This window comes from Mobula birostris, chromosome 15, assembly GCF_030028105.1.
Source record: "Mobula birostris isolate sMobBir1 chromosome 15, sMobBir1.hap1, whole genome shotgun sequence".
Taxonomy (NCBI): Eukaryota; Metazoa; Chordata; class Chondrichthyes; order Myliobatiformes; family Myliobatidae; genus Mobula; species Mobula birostris.
The window spans coordinates 61,973,608-61,992,027 of record NC_092384.1 but is presented as its reverse complement, the minus strand read 5'-3'; the positions used below and the strand labels follow the sequence as shown (position 1 = coordinate 61,992,027).

General features: G+C 42.2%; 1 protein-coding gene across 7 annotated transcripts in view; it reads left to right on the top strand.

The window, feature by feature from the left end:
• LOC140210701 (uncharacterized) overlaps nucleotides 1–18,420 on the top strand; it is a 181,250-nt gene that overhangs the window by 31,125 nt on the left and 131,705 nt on the right. For 3 of the 7 annotated variants that reach the window (XR_011889275.1, XR_011889282.1, XR_011889281.1), the window contains exon 1: nucleotides 18,152–18,325. The exons of 2 other annotated variants lie outside the window; for them this stretch is intronic. The gene's annotated coding sequence lies outside the window, so the exon portion shown is untranslated. Of the gene's footprint in view, nucleotides 1–12,934; nucleotides 13,001–18,151; nucleotides 18,326–18,420 lie in introns of those variants that run through there. 2 more of the 7 variants (XR_011889280.1, XR_011889279.1) reach the window with 2 other exon arrangements.

The following is an 18,420-nucleotide window of genomic DNA, read 5'->3' as shown; positions in this document are numbered from 1 at the left end:
GATGTTTTACTTTGAATTGTCAGAACCCAATGAATTGCTTTGTGTAATTATACAATCAAACACCTTCAGCACTAACAGTGACGGATGACGTGTTTGAAACAGTTTTTCAAAATGGTTAGTGAGATTCAGAATGGTACAGAAATGCAACAGGATGACTTTACCAGACCAGGAGAACATTATTTTAAAAAATGCTAATATTAGGGCAGATGACAGGTCGGTCAAAGAGCTGGGTTTTACGAATGCCATAAGGAAGAAGTGAACGGGCAAAAGATGGAGCTTTGTGACTTACAACATTGGCAGCTGGTGGATAATTATAATGGTTCTCAGGAGGTTGGAAATGGAGAAGTACACAGGTCTTGGAGGACTGTAGGGCTGGATGAGGTTTTCTTTTGACTGTCATGCGTATGATTCTTGCCAATCATTGTACTGACGGGGTATTTAAGTCCTTTGAATTTTCCACTGTTTGACAGATTAATGAAAGTGTTTTAATCCTCTTTCATTTGGATATTCAAACTTGTTAAAAGGAATGTCAGATAATGGTCTTGAACAGTATTGTTCAGCTAACACGCATAAAAGTTGCTGGTGAACGCAGCAGGCCAGGCAGCATCTCTAGGAAGAGGTACAGTCGACGTTTCGGGCCGAGACCCTTCGTCAGGACTAACTGAAATAAGAGCTATTTTCAAATCTCTTACCAGCTCTTCTTTCAGTTAGTCCTGACGAAGGGTCTCGGCCCGAAACATCGACTGTACCTCTTCCTAGAGATGCTGCCTGGCCTGGTGCGTTCGCCAGCAACTTTTATGTGTGTTGCTTGAAATTCCAGCATCTGCAGATTTCCTCGTGTTTGAGTATTGTTCAGGTTCTATTCATATTGTCAGGATTTTCATCAACTTTTTTTAACCATTGTTTATAAATCATTGCAATTGAAAATGTTTCAAATTGAATTAGTTGTTTCATCTTTTCAGCTGACTTTCTGACTGCATGTGGAGTATTGATTGTAGAATTATATTTGAAATGAAAATTTAAATTTAAAGATAGGACTTTGAAAATTATCAATAAACCATTCTTTCACTATTTTTGCTACTTATTCTTTAACATTATATTTAAAATGTGTTTTGAGCTCTGCATTTTGCCATCTCTGCTATCTTTGTTAAAGAATTTTATTAACAAGCATAAGGCTGGCAAAATTTAACCACCACAACAATATCAAATTCATGCCTCCAGCAGCATCTTTAACAAGAAATAAAACCATAAGACAAAGGAGCAGAAGTCGGCCATTCGGCCCGTCGAGTCTGCTCCGCCATTTTATCATGAGCTGATCCATTCTCCCGTTTAGTCCCACTCCCCCGCCTTCTCACCATAACCTTTGATGCCCTGACTACTCAGATACCTATCAATCTCTGCCTTAAATACGCCCAATGACTTGGCCTCCACTGCTGCCCATGGCAACAAATTCCATAGATTCACTACCCTCTGACTAAAAAAATTTCTTCGCATTTCTGTTCTGAATGGGCGCCCTTCAATCCTTAAGTCATGCCCTCTCGTACTAGACTCCCCCATCATGGGAAACAACTTTGCCTCATCCACTCTGTCCATGCCTTTCAGCATTCGAAATGTTTTTATGAGGTCTTCCCTCATTCTTCTAAACTCCAAGGAATACAGTCCAAGAGCGGACAAACGTTCCTCATATGTTAACCCTCTCATTCCTGGAATCATTCTAGTGAATCTTCGCTGTACCCTCTCCAATGTCAGCATATCCTTTCTTAAATAAGGAGCCCCAAACTGCCCACAGTACTCCAAGTGAGGTCTTACCAGCGTCTTATAGAGCCTCAACATCACATCCCTGCTCCTATACTCTATTCCTCCAGAAATGAATGCCAACATTGCATTCGCCTTCTTCACTACCGACTCAAGCTGGAGGTTAACTTTAGGGGTATCCTGTATGAGGACTCCCAAGTCCCGTTGCATCTCCGAACTTTGAATTCTTTCCCCATTTAAATAATAGTCTGCCCGTTTATTTTTTCTGCCAAAGTGCATAACCATACACTTTCCAACATTGTACTTCATTTGCCACTTCTTTGCCCATTCTTCCAATCTATCCAAGTCTCTCTGCACACTCTCCGTTTCCTCAGCACTACCGACCCCTCCACCTATCTTCGTATCGTCAGCAAACTTAGCCACAAAGCCATCTATTCCATAATCCAAGCCGTTGATGTACAATGTAAAAAGAAGCGGCCCCAACGCGGACCCCTGTGGAACACCACTGCTAACCAGCAGCCAACCAGAATAGGATCCTTTTATTCCCACTCTCTGTTTCCTGCCAATCAGCCAACGCTCTATCCATGTATGTAACTTTCCTGTAATTCCATTAGCACTTACCTGGTTAAGTAGCCTCATGTGTGGCACCTTGTCAAAGGCCTTCTGAAAATCCAAATATACAACATCCACTGCATCTCCGTTGTCTAGCCTATTGGTAATTTCCTCAAAAAATTGTAATAGGTTTGTCAGGCAGGATTTTCCTTTAAGGAATCCATGTTGAGTTCTGCCTATCTTGTCATATGCCTCCAAGTACTCTGTAACCTTATCCTTGACAATCGACTCCAACAACTTCCCAACCACTGATGTCAAGCTAACAGGTCTATAATTTCCTTTTTGCTTCCTTGCCCCCTTCTTAAATAGCGTGGTGACATTTGCAATCTTCCAGTCCTCCGGAACCATGCCAGAATCTATCGACTTTTGAAAGATCACCACTATTGCCTCCGCAATCTCCACAGCTACTTCCTTCTGAACATGTGGGTGCATTCCATCTGGTCCAGGAGATTTATCTACCTTTAGACTATTCAGCTTCCTGAGTACTTTCTCTGTCGTAATTGTGACTGTGCACACTTCTCTTCCTTGCCACCCTTGAGTGTCCGGTATACTGCTGCTGTCTTCCTCAGTGAAGACTGATGCAAAATATTCGTTCAGTTCCTCTGCCATCTCCTTATCTCCCATTACAATTTCTCCAGCATCATTTTCTATCGGTCCTATATCTACTCTCACCTGTCTTTTACTCTTTATATACTTGAAAAAGCTTTTAGTATCCTCTTTGATATTATTTGTTAGCTTCCTTTCATAGTTAATCTTTTCCCTCTTAATGACCTTCTTAGTTTCCTTTTGTAAGGTTTTAAAAACTTCCCAATCCTCTGTCTTCCCACTAATGTTTGCTTCCTGGCATGCCCTCTCCTTTGCTTTAACTCTGGCTTTGACTTCTCTTGTCAACCACGGCTGCATCCTTTTTCCACTCGAAAATTTCTTCTTTTTTGGAATATACCTGTCTGGCACCTTCCTCACTTCTCGCATAAACTCCAGCCACTGCTGCTCTGCCGTCCTTCCCGCCAGTGTCCCTTTCCAGTCAACTTTGGCCAGTTCCTCTCTCACGCCACTGTAATTTCCTTTACTCCACTGAAATACTGACACATCAGATTTCGGCTTCTCTTTTTCAAATTTCACAGTGAACTCAATCATGTTATGATCACTGCCTCCTAAGGGTTCTTTCACCTTAATCTCTCTAATCACCTCTGGTTCATTACACAATACCCAATCCAGTACAGCCAATCACCTAGTGGGCTCAACAACAAGCAGTTCTAAAAAGCCATCTTGCAGACATTCTACAAATGATTCTCTCTCTTGCGATCCAGTGCCGACCTGATTTTCCCAATCCACTCGCATGTTAAAGTCCCCCACAATTATCATAACACTGCCCTTCTGACAAGCCTTTCCTATTTCCAGTTGTAATTTGTAGTCCACATCCCTGCAGCTGTTTGGAGGCCTATAAATAACTGCCATTAGGGCCCTTTTACCCCTGCTATTTCTTAGCTCAACCCATAAAGATTCTGCACCTTCCGATCCCATATCACCTCTTTCTAATGATTTAATATCATTTCTTACCAATAAAGCCGCGCCTCCCCCTCTGCCTACCTTCCTATCCTTCCGATACACCGTGTATCCTTGGACGTTCAGCTCCCAGAGACATGCATCCTTTAGCCAGGTCTCAGTGATGGCCACAATATCATACCTGCCAATCTGTAGCTGTACGACAAAATCATCCGCCTTATTCCTTATGCTGCGTGCATTTAAGTATAACACCTTAAGACCAGTAGTTGATACTTTTCGCTCTGATTTCACTGCAACTCATCGCAATGGCTACAAATTTGCCCCATCACCTGCCTGTCTTTCTTGACATCTTTACTGCTCACTACCTTAGATTTATTTCTGTTTTCCCCTTCCTCTGCTCTGTCATTCCAGTTCCCATCCCCCTGCCAAATTAGTTTAAACCCTCCCTAACAGCTCTATTAAACTTTCCTGCCAGGATATTGGTCCCCTTCGGGTTCAGGTGTAACCTGTCCTTTTTGAACAGGTCATACTTCCCACAGAAGAGATCCCAATTATCCAAGAATCTGAAGCCCTGCCCCCTACACCAGTCACTCAGCCATGCATTCATCTGCCTGATCCTACTACTCTTGCCCTTGCTAGCACGTGGCACTGGTAGCAATCCCGAGATTACTACCCTGGAGGTCCTGCTTCTCAGCTTCCTTCCTAACTCCTGGAAATCTGTATTCAGGACTAATATGTACCAAGACAACTGGCTGCTCACCCTCCCCCTTCAGAATATTCAGGACCCGATCCGAGACATCCCATACCCTGGCACCTGGGAGGCAACACACCATGCGGGTATCTCTATCAGGCTCACAGAATCTCCTGTCCGTTCCCCTGATTTTGGAATCCCCTACGACTACCGCATTTCTCTTCTCCCTCCTTCTCTCCTGCACAACAGCGCCAGGTCCAGTGCCAGAGACCCAGTCACCGTGGGCGTCCCCTGTCAGGTCATCCCCGTCAACAGCATCCAGAACAAGATATTTGCTGCTGAGGGAGACAGCCACAGGTGTGCTCCCCACTATCCGGGCATTTCCCTTCCCTCTCTTGACAGTGACCCAGTTTTCTGACCCCTGTAGCCTAGGGATGACTACCTCCCTGTAGCTCCTGTCTATCACCTCTTCACTTTCCCTGATAAGCAGTAGGTCATCAAGCTGCAGCTCCAGATTCCTAATGCGGTCTCTGAGGAGCTGCATCTCGGTGCACCTGGCGCAGATGTGGTCATCAGGGAGGCTGGAGGTCTCCCAGGATTCCCACATCTGACACCCTGAAGAAAGCATTAACCCTGCAGGCATGCTATGTAATTCTACAGGAATGAAACAGGAAAACTAAGTCTACTTACCCACTTAGCTCGCAAAACTGACGAACTTTTTAAACCGTTAGCTCGTACTGTTAGCTGTGAGAGCCCTGGTGTTCCTGTCTGTCCGGGCCCATTCGCAAAAGGGGGGTGGGGGGGAGAAAAAAAGTGTTGGTGCTTCGCTCTCACTTCTTCCCGTTTACCGCCCAAGTCCATTGAAGCCAAAGCCCTACACTCTGCTACCACTCACCCCGCTGCCCACTCCGACAGCTGCCCGCTGTATAGGGTGGTCTCCTTTTTAAACTCTCCGTGCTGTCCTGTTGACGTCACACGCCTGCGCAGTCTCATCCTTCTTGCACTCGAAGAAGTTTTTTTTAAAAAACTGCCTTCCTTCAGAATTCAGCTCCCACAACGCTCTGTAGTCCCGATCCAAAAGACAGCCGTTGGCAGCAACCTGCCCTTTTAAACTCTCCGCGCTGTCCTGTTGATGTCTCGCGCCTGCGCAGTCTCGTCCTTCTTGAACTCGAAGAAGTTTTTTTAAAAAAACTGCCTTCCTTCGGAATTCAGCTCCCACGACGCTCTGTAGTCCCGATCCCTTTAACATTTTTGCTTAATTATTTCCTTTTAAGCAAAAGAGGGATGAATCATTTCAACAGTGAATTGAACTGTGGTTCAATACGCCAAGTAGGAGCAAAAATATCATGATTCTGATTAAGGTTGCATGGAATAGTTAAGTCTTGAACAAAGAGGTATAATCATAAGAAAATAGTATTTATTTAAAACTGAAGTGCTCAGAAAGTTCTTCTGGTAGGTGAATATCTACAATACCCTACCTTGGAGGGTGGTAAAGGCTTGATCTTTGGAGGTAAATAAAGAGGAAATCACTGCTTTGGATTCTGGGTTACAGCAACGGGCACTGCAGAGTTGTTGAGGTCTGTGGGAGATAGAAGGGGTCCTTTGAACTACAAGGCTGACCTGAGAGGCCAGGTGGCATATTCCTGCTCCTATTTTCTTGTGGAAGTATAAGACCATAAGATATAGGAGCAGAATTAAGCCATTTGGCCCATCAAGTCTGCTCCACCATTCAATCATGGCTGATCCTTTTTACCCTCTCTCTGCGCCACTCCTTGTAACCTTTGATACCGTGTCAAATCAAGAACCTTTCAAGTTCTGCCTTAAATACTTCCAAAGACCTTATCTCCACAGCTGCCTGTGGTAATAAATTACTCAAATTCACCACCCCCTAGCTAAAGAAATCTCTCTGAATCTCTGTTTTAAATGGATGCCCCTCTATCCTGAGGCTGTACCCTCTTGTCCTAGACTCCCCCACCATGGGAAACACCTTTCCGCATCTACTCTGTCTCGGACTTTCAACGTTCCAAAGGTTTCAATGAGATCCCCCCCACCCCCACATCCTTCTAATTTCCAGCAAGTACAGACCCAGAGCTATCGAATGTTTCTCATATGATAACCCCTTTAATTCCTGGAATTACCCTTGTGAACCTCCTCAGTACCCTCTCCAAAGCCAGCACATATTTTCTTAGATGGGGAGTTCAAAACTGTTCACAATAGTCAAGGTGAGGCCTCAACAGTGTCTTATAAAGCCTCAGTATCACATCCCTGCTCTTGTATTCTAGACCTCTTGAGAGAAATTGTATTTGTCTTCCTCACCACCAACTCAACCTGCAAGTTAAAATTTAGGGTGTTCGCACAAAGACTCTCTAGTCCCTTTGCATCTCAGATTTTTGGATTTTCTCCCCATTTAGAAAATAGCTGCACGTTTATTTCTACTACCAAAGTACATGACCATGCATTGCTCAACATTATATTTCATTGGCCACTCTCTTGCCCATTCCCCTAATCTATCTAAGTCCTTCTGCAGCCTACCTGTTTCCTCAACACTACCTGCCCCTCCATCAATCTTTGTATCATATGCAAACTTGGCAATCAAGCCATCTATTCCATCATCTAAATCATTGATATACAGCATAAAAAGAAGCAGTCCCAACACCAGCCCCTGCGGAACACTACTGGTCACTGGCAGCTGACCAGAAAAGGGTCCGTTTATTCCCACTCACTGCCTCTTACCAATCAGGCAATGCTCTCACCATGCCACTAACTTTCCTGTAATACTATGGGGTCTTAGCCTGGTAAGCAGCCTCACGGTGGCACGTTGTAAAAGGTCTTCTTAAAGTCCAAATATACAACATCCACTGCATCCCCTTTATCTATCCTACTTGTAATCTCCTCAAAGAATTCCAGTAGGTTTACCAGGCAAGATTTCCCCTTGAGGAAATCATGCTGACTTTGTCCTATCTTGTTCTGTGTCACCAAGTACTCCATCACCTCATCCTTGACAATTGACTCCAGCATCTTCCCAACCACTAAGATCATGCTACCTGGTACATAATTTTCTTTCTTCTGCCTTCCTCCTTTCTTAAAGAGTGGAGTGGACATTTCCGATTTTCCAGTTCTCTGGCCAAAGATTATTTCTAATGCCTCCACAATCTCTACTGCTACTTCTTTTAGAACCCATAGGCTACAGTTCATCTGGTCCAGGTGACTTATGTACCCTTGAGTTTTTCAACTTTTTGATCACCTTCTCCCTTCTCTTCCCTCGCACCCTTCAACATCTGGCACACTGCTAGTGTCTTCCACAGTGAAGACTGATGCAAAATGCTCATTTAATTCACCTGCCATCTCCTTGGTCCTCGCTATTATTTCTCCGTTCTCATTTTCTTTTTTTTTTGTAATTTTTTTTATTGAATTTCATCATCAAACAAACATTTCCATAAGATGTATTTCAGATACTGTACATATATATCATAATCATATTTGTCACAAATCTCCACATAATATTTATCTGAGGTATACACTTATAGAAAGGAGAGGAAAGAAAGAACAATCGAAAGAAGAAAACTATGTACATAGTAGGGAGTGATCTTTTTTTTAAACAACATATTCATTGACTTGTGAGAATAAAATCAGGCCTATGCGGTGTTATGTAGTTAAAACATTTTTTTCCAGCATGAATAAAATTGTTCCAACTTATGATTAAAAGATGCTGTTTTCTCCTCCATTTTGTAAATGTCCATTGTAATTTCCATCCATACATTTAGAGTTTGATTACGATGAACCATCCTCATTTTCTAACAGTCCTATATCCACTCTTATCTCCCTTTCATTTTTTACATACTTGTAGTAGGTGAAAAAGTAATAGGATCTGGCATCTAACTTATCTCATGATTTAGAAACAAAACTCCAAATCTTTTAGCGTAATGCTTTACAAAACCAGCTGTAAGATGGGGGTCTGATTCATGCTGCTCTTTGTGAGCAGATTGTTCATTCTTCCCGTGCCCATGTGTGTTTCCTTCAGGTGTTCTGTTGTCCTCCCACATTCCAAAGACATATGAGTTACAGCTAGTAACTTGTGGGCTTGCTATGATGGTGCTGAATGTTTGGTAACACTTGTGGGCTGCCCTCAGCGAACAATACATTTCACTGTATGTTCTGATGGATGTGTGACAAGTAAAGCTAACCTTACCTGTAGAAGATCTTTTAGTACACAGGAATCTGGCTATTGCCATCTTGAATATGAAAATTATTAATCTGTACTGTAAATACTAGAAATCTGAAGAAAAATTCAGAAATACTGGAACTACGCAGCAGGTCAGATCATGTGTGTAGGCAGAGAAACAGAGCTTATTTCAAGTCTCATTTTCTGTTCTCATTTCATTCAAGAAAAATCAGTCAGTAAAGAAAAATCTTCTTGTCCTAGCCTTCAATGTGAAAACTCTTCGGTTGGCTTTGGATCCACAGCTGTTAAGACGCTGAGGTTAGTAGGGATCACTCCCAAGTGATCTGGCTCACTCTTGCATCATGAAGATGTTCAGGTCAGTATGTTAATTGAGTATCATTAGTTGCCATGAGTATAAGGAAATGATGAAATCCAAGGGAAATAAGGAAATCATAGGAGCAGAATTAGACCATTCAGTCATCAGGTCTCCTCCACCATATGATCATGGCTGACTCATTTTCCCTCTCCTGCCTTCTGTCTATGACCCCTGACACCCTTCCTAATTAAGTACCCCAATGAGTTGGCTTCCATAGCCAACTGTGGCAATCAATTCCACACAGTCACCAGACTCTAGCTGAAGAAACTCCTCCTCATCTCTGTTCCAATAAAATACCCTTCTATTCTGTGGCTGTCCCTTCTAGTACTCAACTCTCCCATGATTGGAAATATCCTCTAGACACTAGCCTTTCTAGATATTCACTAGCCTTTCAATATTCAGTAGATTTCAGTGAGATCCCCCCCTTCATTCTTCTAAACTTCCGTAAGTGCAGGCACACAGCTCCTCATATGTTAATCCTTTCATTTTTGATTCATCATCGCAACACCATGCAGGATTCTAGACAAATGACGCTAGTAAATGGGATTTATAGAAACAGCTATTTGATAGTCTGGGCAACATCTACCAAAAGAGGTGCTAGGCACTCCTTCCGTCCATTAATCTGCAAATCACCTTTGGATAAGGTGCAACACCTGCTTAGCCCCCTGATCATGGTCACGTGAAGCCATGGGAGCAGGTGGTGGATATTTATACAAATAGCTGGTGCATATCGCAAGCCTTGGTTATGCGACCACTAACACCAGGCGGACAGTCTCCAAAAATAATGGCTGTGGTCACCCAATTTGTAAAGACACTGTCCATAAAAAGGCAATAGTAAACTACTTCTGTAGAAAAATTTGCCAAGAACAATCATGGTCATGGAAAGACCCTGATCACCCATGTCATTCAGACACAGCACATAATGATGATGATGATTTGATAGTCAGCATGGACCTAATGGGCCAAAACCCTGTTTTCTGTGTTTTGACACTGATTCTAAACAGACCTGATAACTTTCTACAGGTTAAGTACGTGAACATTTTGATGCAGTGACATATTACACAACTGCTCTTATCAATTGTCTGGTTAAAATGCAGATCGGTACAAAATGTCTGCTGTGGATTTTCACACGGAGTTTACTCAATGTCTTTTTTTACATTTGGTGTGAGAGAGCACTGGACAACAAATATTTTCAAGTGTTGCTTCTTCAGAGATCTTTTTTGTTTATGATAGATTGCTTGAAGCTGAACACAAATGTAATTCCAGACTACTTGTATCACATAGGAATATGGAGAAACAAGAAATTAGTTTTTATTGAATATAATGAATTGCATTACACTGCACAATAGTTAAACTAAGCTGAAAATGTTTCATTGATAATCTTCATTTGTACTCAGTTTTCTGAGGCTTCCTGTTTAAATGTCGAATAATAATCAGGTGGCATTGATGGATTCCAATTGCCCGCACTGTCCTGGAGAAACCTTTCACCATGCTTGTCATTGACAGCACCAAAGTTTACAGGGAAGAAATCTAACTGGAAATGCAGAAAATGAATCTTTAATGACATATTGTGCTTCTTGGTTTTGTATGCATGAAGCACATTGTCAACCAGTTGCATATAGTGTGGAGCTCTCAGTGCCAAGAGGCTTTTCAAAAATATCCTTGAATATCTTCCCTGTGATTTTTTTCCCGGTCCACCAGAAGTTCTTCAAATTGCCTGTTATTGGTGACCTGTTTGATTTGTGGACCAACAAAAATGGCACCTTAATCCTCGCATCAACTTGAATTATGAATTGAAATAACAAATGTAGGCAATTAAAAAATAGTGTGTGATATGGAAATTGTAATGGTGATTTTCATGATCAGCAGCCCAAAATCCATATGATATACCCAAAAGTATTCAGGAAGCAAAATCTTTGGTGTCCAGTGTAGTTGAAAGTTTTAGAGAAATAGTGTGTATGGTCATAAAAGGTGGTGTACCAACTTGCTACCCAATTGCCCGATGGAGCTTTAGAATAGGTGGTCGTGGATTTAAGAAAACCAACAGAATCTCTGTCTGTCACTGAATATATACAAAGATTAAGCAAGATAAAGATCTGTACAAATCTTTATGATTTCATGTCAGAATCACCTTATGTTCAGATACTCTTCCACCTAGTGTCACTTCATGCACACACAATCAGCCTATGTATATAAGCTTATCTGTGTATATACAGTCATACTCTACAGTCACTTGCATATTGTGTTTTATAGCCGCGTATCGAGGTGACGGAACCCGATGTTTGGACGACAATTTACCCGCCAGGCCAAATCAGAAAGGGATAGAAGCTAAATCGAGGCGGCGGGGTCCAGGCCCCAGAGTGTATCAAAGCAACTGAACCCAATGTTTCAATGATGATTTAGGTGCAGAGCCAGATTGAAAAGGTCAGGGTGTTAGGCCCAAGGCAAGAGACAGACTGGTTCAGCTTGTTGCTCCATGACGTTTACTCAACTCTGTGTTGAACTATGGGTCTCAAACTCTCTTTGTGGACTTCAGTTCAGAACACTATTTGCTTGCAGTTACTGTTTGCATGATTTTTTTTTTCCTCTGCACATTGGGCTATATGGCGGTCTTTTTTAATGGGTTCTTTTGAGTTTCTTTGTTTCGTGGCTGCCTGTTAGGAGACAAATCTCAAGGTTGCATAATACATACAGGTGTCCCCCACTTTTCGAACGTTGGCTTTACGAAACCTCGCTGTTACGAAAGACCTACATTAGATACCTGTTTTCGCTAACAGAAGGTGTCTTCACTGTTACAAAAAAAGGCAGCACGCGCCCAAGCAGCCAAGGACCTCCTCCGGAACTGCATTCCAGCTGGCATTGCTTAAACACATGCCTGTGAGCATCTGTGCTTTATGTCGATTTAATTTGAGTATCCATTAGCAAGATGAGTTCTAAGGTATTTGAAAAGCCTAAAAGGGCTCGTAAGGGTGTTACACTTAGCGTAAAACTAGACATAATTAAGCATTTCGATTGTGGTGAACAAAGTAAGAACAAAGTGAATTTGGCTTGTGGAGATTGATGAAGAAGATGTTGAAGAGGTTTTGGCATCCCTTGACCAAGATGAAGAGCTGATGCAATTGGAAGAGGAAAGGATAACAATCGAAACCAAATGCAGTAGCGAATGGATCGAAAGTGAAGTCGTCCAGGAACTGAAAGTGAAGCAACTGTGTGAGATTTTCGCTGCAATGATTGCAGAAAAGTATGACTTTAATTTTGGAAGGGTACATAGGTTTAGGGCATATTTGTAGGATAGTTTGAGTGCTTACAAAGAACTGTATGATAGAAAAATGCGCGAGGCTAAGCAGTCGAGCATACTGTCGTTTTTCAAGCCTTCCACATTAGCCACAGCAGACGACGAACCTCAACCTTCGACATCGAGGCAGGCAGTCATAGGAGAAGATGACCTGCCTGCCCTGATGGAAACAGACGATGATGAGATGACACCCCAGTGTCCCACCACCTCAACCTCTGGACCACGGACCGATACATTGCTGTGAACAATGCAGCAGTGCAGTGGTAGCCAGGATGCACCCAGCACATCTTTAAGAAAAAAAGCCAAAATAAACAAGCTAATTAATTAGGTGCCACCCGGCATGTAAGTGTCTGCCCAGACCAGGGGCGATTGCCAATTGCGTCGCCTCTGATCTGGGCCAAAATTTACGTGCCGGGTGGCACCTATTTAATTAGCTTGTTTATTTCGGCTTTTTTCTTAAAGATGTGCTGGGTGCATTCCAACTACCACTGCACGCTTTGCGGACCGTGCCTGGAGGTTGAGGACCACTGCACTAACCCAACCTCCGACGACTCAGCCTAACACACCATCATCAGTGTGCTCGGCGCTGTCTTCCTGATTCCGGTAAGTGATACTACACTGTACATACATTATTTCTACTTTATATAGGCTGTGTATTTTTATGTGTTATTTGGTATGATTTGGCAGCTTCATAGCTTAAAGGTTACTGGAGAGAGCGTTTCTGCCAAGAGTGCTTGCGTGAGATTTTCACTACAGTGGACAGTGCGGCAATGATTGTAGAAAAGTACTTCTACTTTATATAGGCTGTGTATTGATCATATCATTCCTGCTTTTACTATATGTTACTGTTATTTAGGTTTTATGTGTTATTTGGCATGATTTGGTAGGTTATCTTTTGGGTCTGCGACCACTCACAAATTTTTCCCATATAAATAAATGGTAATTGCTTCTTCACTTTACGACATTCCAGCTTACAAACCATTTCATAGGAATGCTCTACCTTCAGATGGCAGGGGGAAACCTACATACTTTGATAATAAATCTACTTCGAATTTTGATAGGATTGCTTTTATCAGTGCCCATATTCCTAAATGGAAGATTCAAATTTGTTTATTATAATTCTTCAGTTTATGAGCATAAAGGAGTTTTTTTTATGTTTTTTATGTGTTTTTATGCTTATTGTCTTTTTCTATGCTGAAGCAGATCTGGAGTAACAACCATTTCTTCCTACCTTACTCTCATGTATTGAAGAATGACAATAAGCAATCTTAGGATATAGATGCTCGAGACTGCAGATATTGTAATCTAGAGCAAAAAACAGAGCAGGATAAATTCAATGGTTTGGGTAGCATCTGTAGAAGGAGAGAGATCATTGAGTCCCAAAATGTCAGTTATCCCTTTTCTTTCACGGATGCTGCTTGACTTGCTGAGTTCCTTCAGCCGCTAGTTGTTGGGCAGATAGAAGTCAGTACATACAGTAACTTTCAAGTAGATTAGCAGCGTCCCCATCAGGAATTCCCTGGAGCTACAAGTAATAGTAAAGGCAAAATAGAGGGCACAATTTGCTGCACCTTTCTTTTCAAATCAGCTGCTTCACCAAGTTTATAATGGATTTATTTTTGTATACCTAGTCGGATTACAGATGCATAATTTACAAATTGGAGACAAGTTTGTTTATTTTGTGATTCAAAATGTCAGTTTGCATACACTGTGAAACTATAAACCAAATCTTATCTCTATTAACAAGTTTCATTAATTTGTTAGATGTGGATGTCAAAGTTTGTAGTACATCTCTTAGGCTTAGAGTCATAGAAAAGCACAGTGCAGGAAAAGGCCGTTCAGCCAATCTAGTTTATGCTTACTTGCCTAGTTCCATCGACCTGCACTCAGACCATAGCACCCCATACCCTACCCATCCATATACCTATCCAAACTCCTCTTAAACATTGAAATCAAGCTGGCAGCTCATTTCACACTCTCAGGACCCTCTGAGTGAAGAAATATTCCCCTCATGATCCGTTTAAACTTTTCACCTTCCACCCTTAACCCGTGACCTCTAGTTGTAGTCCCACCCAACCTCAGTGAATAAAGCCTGTTGCATTTAGCCTATCTATACTCCTCATAGTTTGTATATTCTTGTTGCAAGAGATGGCGTGGAAATGAGCACTTCAGCCCACCAAGTCTGAGCTAACTACCAACCTACCATTTCTATTAATCCTATTTAAAACCTGTTTCATTCTCATCCACTTCCCCCAGATTCTACCACTCACCTACACACTAGGGCTAATTTACAATGGCCTAATTTAAATTACAATCAAACAAGCTGCAAGTCTTTGAGAGGTGGAAGGAAACACGAGCACAGGGAATATGTGCAAATTCCACATAAACAGCTCCAAAAGTCCAGGATTGAAATCTGGTCTTCGGCGCTGTGAGGTATTGGCTCCACTAACTCCACCACTGTGCTATCCTTAAGGATGGAGACAGGCATTAGAAAACCAGTTAGATTTTTAAAAATTATTTTATTTATTGAGATACAGTGTGGAATAGGCCCCCCTGATTTAGCACTAGCCTAATCACATAACAATTAACAATGACCAATTACACTACCAACCAGTATAAGAACAATCGGAAATAGGAGCAGGAATAGGCCATCTGGCCCATTGAGCCTGCTCCACCATTCAATAAGATCATGGCTGATCTGGCCATGGACTCAGCTCCACCTACCTGCCTTTCCCCATAACCTTTAATTCCCGAGTGTGTCTTTGGACTGTGGGAGGAAACCAGAGCACTGGAGGAAACCCATGAAGTCATGGGAAGAACGTACAAACTCCTTACAGGTAGCGGTCCGACGTTGCATATTTTTAATGTGAATTGAAATTCAGATGAATAAACTCTTCTTGGGTTTCCAGCCATGTACAGATATCAATTTAACCGACTTTTCAATGACAAACTCTACCACCTATTTCAGGGATGATGCCTGGGCATGTCTAGTTCGGTGGTATTTATACCCCCATAGTCCATTCCTCCTGATTGGTTAGTCCTCATCCAGTCAGGCTTCCATTCTCCCACCTTATTTACAATTGAATTCCAGTTCTTACTAAAAGTGAGACTTCCATTTTTGTTAAAATTCTTTTTCTCTAGTTTTACTTTCATGGCTTCCTTCACCAGGTGTTTCCAGAAGCCACTGGCGTGGCACAGTAGTTTTGTACCATCAAAGTCAGTTCTATGGCCATTGCGAATGCAGTGTTCTGCTACTGCTAGTTTCTCTGATTAACCCAAACGGATCACCTCCTGTGCTCCTTGATGCAGGTTTCCACCATCCGTCCAGTCTGGCCGATATACGCTGCTTCACTTTCACAGGGAATCCTGCAAATGCCAGCTGACCTGAGTCCCAGGTCATCGTTGATTCGTAAAAGCTGTGACTTGAGCTTCCTTATGGGTCTGTGGATGGTATTAATCGAATTTCCTTCACCCTGTAGCCATCCTGTTGGAATGCCATGTGTAATCACCTTAATCCCTCAGGGAGACTCTCTGAGTCGGAAATAGTTTTTGCACAGTTATTCGAAGTAGAAAGAACCACACTACATTGAGAGGCATGATGGTGACTGTTATTGTTGAGGTATAAGTCTGTGTGAGTGGGTTTCCAATAGACGCCATGCCCAAGGCTACCGTTCATTTTCCATTGTATTAGAGTGTCCAGGAAATGGGAGGCAACCATCTCCATCTCCATCGTAAATTGAATGTTTGGGTGTATACTGTTTAGATGGTCGTGGAACTTTTGGAGTGCCTGGAGTCCATGAGGTCACACTATGAAGGTGTCATTGACGTATCTGAAGAAGCATTTGGGGCAGAAGGGCAATTAACTCAGAGCCCTCTCCTCTCCTCAAAGTCCTCCATGTAGAAAATTAGCAATAACCAGTCACAAGGACGTTCCCATGGACACTCGGTCCATTTGTTTATAGTAGTTCCCCTTATAGAGCAGGTACATCGATGTAAGGGCGTGTTCAAAAAGGTCAATGGTACCCTTATCGAACCTTGACTTCAAGAACACTAAGCTGGCCTTAATGGGTACTCTCGCAAATAGGGACACCACGTCGAAACTGACCGTTATGCCCTCTGGGATGTTGGTTAACGTTTTGATGAAGTCGGTCAAATTTGTGAAGTTATGGTCCCAGCCCCCATCAAAGGGAGGTGCATGGTCATTAAATGCTTAGTGAGGCAGTAAGTCGAAGGATCTATCCCTCTGATGATAGGCCTCAGAGAGAACCCTCCTTGTGTATCCTAGGGATCCCGTAAAGTCTTGGTGAGACTGGCACCTGCGGCAGAAGTGTCCTGCATATGTCTGCTGATGGTCCGGATTTCTTCAGTAAAGCAGAGGTCATCCTGACAATTGAATTAGTGTGATCCCACTGTAAAACTCTGTCAGCAGGATGATCCAGAATCTGTTGGATTTTCCTGTGGTATTCCTCGGAGGACATCAGGACTTTGCATTTCCTTTGTTCACTGGTAAAATCACAATGGCTGGGTTTTGCCATAGTGCTTAGAGGGCCTGTCGCTCTCCTTTTTTGAAATTCAGATCCTTAAACTATCATGGTAAGATTTGAATCCATTTGTTGCATTACCTGAATAGCTTGAGAAATATTTTGATCAGTACAATGCTATCTAGCTGCTGATCACATCATTGTGTAAAGTAAATCATTTGGTCTGTGTGTCCATGTTGGCTGTACTAAAGAGCTGCCTGCAGGTCCATTTTATTAATCCTTTTCTTTGAAGTTGCCTTTTTACATTCAACTTTCTACATATTTATTTCAACTTTCTTTTTGAGTCTTAATTAAATTTGTCCAGGTATATGGGAAGTTCTATCTTGCCCAAATTTTGGGTCTGTCCTTTTGCAGTGTCAATGATGAATTGTCATAACCATTAAAATATCTGGTATCAGCCCACAATGTTGTGCCAAATTTTTAACCAACTCTAAAATCAATCTAATGGTTCATCCTTCTTAGCCGTCTATTTTCCTTTCGTCCATTTGTCTATTTAAAAGTCTCCTGAATGCCCCTAATGTATCTACTTTTACCACCACCAGTGGCAGCATGTTCCATGTACCTTCCACTCTGTGTTTTAAAAAAATCCTATCTCTGACATCCTCTTCTGTACTTTCCTCCAATCACCTTAAAATTATGCTCTCTCATATTAGCCACTTCTGCCCTTGGAAAAAATCTCCGTCTGTCCAAGCCATCTATGCCTTATATCATCTTATTCACTTCTGTTGCCTCTCATCCTTGTTCATTCCAAAGAGAAAAGCCCTACCTCACTCAACCTATTCTCATAAGACATGGTCTCCAAGTCAGACAGCATTCTGGTAAATCTCCTCTGCAGCCTCTCTAAAGCTTCCATGTTCTTCCTATAATGAAGTGATCAAAACTGAACATAAGTACGCCTGGTGCGACCTACCCAAGGTTTATACAGGATTAATCGATAATAATATCAAACCAAAAGATTATTTTTAAAGTACAGATAGAAATCTGAATTATAGTTATATCATCTGGCCTCGATTACCCACTATTCTAATCCTGTTTTTTTCTGAATACATTAAATCTTCAGTGCCCCACTTAAAATGATTCAGGAGGTTGGTTATTAGTAATTTAATTTGCTATTCTTGGTTTGGATGGCAACAGTACACAAGCAGTTAACAATGGTTGACTCTTGGTTACACTACAAACTTCTGCCATTAGATGGAGCTGTAGAACCCTTTATGACAGCATGTTTATGAAGCTGCAAGTGCTGGAAATTGGAATAACAAACAGTACTTTACACAACACACATCAAAGTTGCTGGTGAACGCAGCAGGCCAGGCAGCATCTCTAGGAAGAGGTACAGTCGGCGTTTCAGGCCGAGACGATTCGCCAGGACTAACTGAAGGAAGAGCTAGTAAGAGATTTGAAAGTGGGAGGGGGAGGGGGAGGTCCAAAATGATAGGAGAAGACAGGAGGGGGAGGGATGGAGCCAAGAGCTGGGCAGGTGAT